Source organism: Cyprinus carpio, chromosome B10, assembly GCF_018340385.1.
Source record: "Cyprinus carpio isolate SPL01 chromosome B10, ASM1834038v1, whole genome shotgun sequence".
Lineage (NCBI taxonomy): Eukaryota > Metazoa > Chordata > Actinopteri > Cypriniformes > Cyprinidae > Cyprinus > Cyprinus carpio.
Genome location: NC_056606.1, coordinates 1,746,617 through 1,749,670, shown reverse-complemented (window position 1 = coordinate 1,749,670; position 3,054 = coordinate 1,746,617).

The following is a 3,054-nucleotide window of genomic DNA, read 5'->3' as shown; positions in this document are numbered from 1 at the left end:
TCTCTTCATATTGTAAGGATTGTACTGTAGAACCATAACCAGCATCTAAACGAGGTTATTAATAATGAACAATCTTTGAAATCGTAGACCATAGCTTTAAATGTATAGTGGATGTGAGGTGTGGACGCAGCTGGAACACGTGGATTTGTGGTGTGGGGTCAGATGGAACACACGTGGTTTGCTAAAATATGATGCGAGGTTATGCTACTGCTAAAATAATACTAATAAGCCATAGAATAGAACAGGAAATGCATTTTTTTTGTTTAAAAGAAAAACACTTGTTTACAAGTGGGAAGGGTGTAAATATGAATGTAACTTCAGTTTTTATTTAATTTCAAGCCCTGCTTGAATTTGTATTTGCGGTTTGTATTTGTTTTTCTACTTGTATTTTTTATTTTTTTTTTTTATATTTTTTTTTTTTAATTTCTAGCTTTCTGAGTTTTACGAGTACTTTTTTAGCTTTCATTTGTGTATTTGATTTGTATTTTATTTTCCCTTTTCTCGTTGAGTTTTGTACTTCAAGCCCACTGTACTTTAAATTCAAAAAATTTAGATTGTTGTTATCAAAGAGTGTTGTATAAGTAAAAGCTTATATAATGTTTGTCTAATGAAATATTTTTAAATGGATGTATTTTGGATTTGTTGTGTTGTTTGTGTGTATTTGCTGGATGTGGTTCACTGCTCTTACATACAGTGTGCTTTGCTAGAGCAGGTCCAAGTTCACTCTCCTTTCCTGGAATCTGAGTCACGGCCTCCTCCTCCTGCTGGTACAGTTCCCCATTTCTCCTCCTTCCTCTTTCTGCAGTAATCAGGGTGAGTGATGAAAAGTAGTACAGTACACACACAGGGTGCTGAACTGGAACGGTCAGGTTTTGCTCCCCTTCCACGGAATCTGAATCCGGCCCTGAGTCACGGCCTCCTTCTAAAGAAAGGTTTGCACAATCCCCCATTTCCTCCTTCCTCTTTCTGCAGTAATCAGAAATCTGTGATGGAGAATACAGCGTGCAGATTGTGCAATTTTCATGCAAATAAATGCTGTGGAGCAAATTGTACGGTTACATAATGTAACCTTCGTTTACGTGCACAGAGAACACAGTACTCGATAAACTTACATCATGGAATCTATGGCTGTCATGTGACATAGTGTTAAAATTACACAGTGTGCCATGGCTTGTGCCTTGTGTTTGCCTTGTTTAATACTTTGTTTTACTGCTCTTACCCAAATTGTTTTTCAATTCAACTACAAATCTACGAATTTAAAGTATTGTGCAGGCGCTACAAAAGTGCTTAAACAAAAAAAAGACTGGTGCTTCGTTCAGGAATCCAAATACAGTAAACAGAAACTAATCAAGCAGAAAAACCACCAACATGAAGATAGCAACCCCTTTGAATATCAAGTACAAGTCCCACATAAACTTCATCTGTATTATTAAAATAGTGACAAGAAGTTTCTGAAAAGCAAATCACATACAGCATCTTTCCCGTTTCAACTTTGCAGCAAAAAAACAAAATAGTGAAGGGACTTCCTCCATGATTATGTACGTAAAAATCAACCTTTTTTTCTAATTTCTAATTGCTGAGCATCTCCGCAAACTAATAGAAAATAACCAAAATAATCCAAGGTTTTTATTTAACACCGTTGCTAGACTAACAAATAAACAAGCATCGAGCTTAGCAAATTATTAAGTTATTGTTTTGTAGTTTTGTAGTAATGACTTTATGAATTTGTTAATTGAGGATTGAATCAGTTGCTAAATTGTAAATGTACAATCTTTATTTATGTTTTTTTATTGATGTTTTATTATTCGCACCTCAAGTTATAGTACCTGAGGATTTACTACTGTGGTTTAGGAATATATGAATAGGATTATCTTTGTATACTTATCATTGCATCTAATGTTTAGATCCAATACCTACTAAACTACTGAAAGAAGTGTTACCTGTAGTGGAAGAGCCGCTTCTCAATATTATTAACTCGTCTTTATCTTTAGGTCATGTCCCAAGAATATTCAAGTTGGCAGTCATAAAACCTCTCATTAAGAAACCACAATTAGATCAAAATAACCTAGCAAATTACAGACCCATTTCAAATCTTCCATTTATGTCTAAAATACTAGAAAAAGTTGTGTCCGCTCAATTGTGCTCTTTCTTGCAAGAAAATGATATCTATGAACAATTCCAGTCAGGATTCAGGCCGCATCACAGCACAGAAACTGCGCTCGTTAGAATCTGAGATGGTTTAATTATAGCTTATGATTTACTTTTTGTTTCTGTACTAGTTTTTATTTATCTTAGTGCTGCGTTCGACACTATAGATCATAAAATACTCTTAGATCGACTCCAAAATTACACTGGTGTTCAGGGACAGGCATTAAACTGGTTTAGATCGTACTTATCAGACCGCTACCATTTTGTCTGTTTAAATGGAGAAAAATCTAAGATAATGTCAGTAGACTATGGGGTGCCGCAAGGATCCGTGTTAGGCCCTCTGCTATTCTCAATATATATGCTGCCACTTGGTAATATTATAAGAAAACATGGAATTAATTTATTATTTTTTGATTATTTCATTCTGTTTTATATTTAATCACGACCTGTATTTGGTAATGTTATGATGAAAAATGGAATCATGACTTGGCCATCACGACCAGATGAAAACGCTAAATTATCTAAACTGACTGCTTTTTGTTTAAGGTTTTAAATGATTGATTGTTGTGTAATTTTCTGATTTTTAATACAAAACCTATCACAATACAACTTTAACTTGGAAGGATGTCCTGTTACTTTATCCACTACAGTAAAAGACCTGGGTGTCATATTAGACCGAAAATCATATTTCATTTGTTACAAGAACAGCCTTTTTCCACCTTAGAAACATTGCTAAGCTACGTAACATGCTATCTATTTCTGACGCAGAAAAGTTAGTTCATGAATTCATGACCTCGAGACTAGATTACTGTAATGCTTTATTAGCTGGTTGTCCTGCATCCTCAATAAACAAGCTACAGTTAGTCCAAAGCACTTTGGCTTCTTGCGGGGTTCCTTTTAGCAATA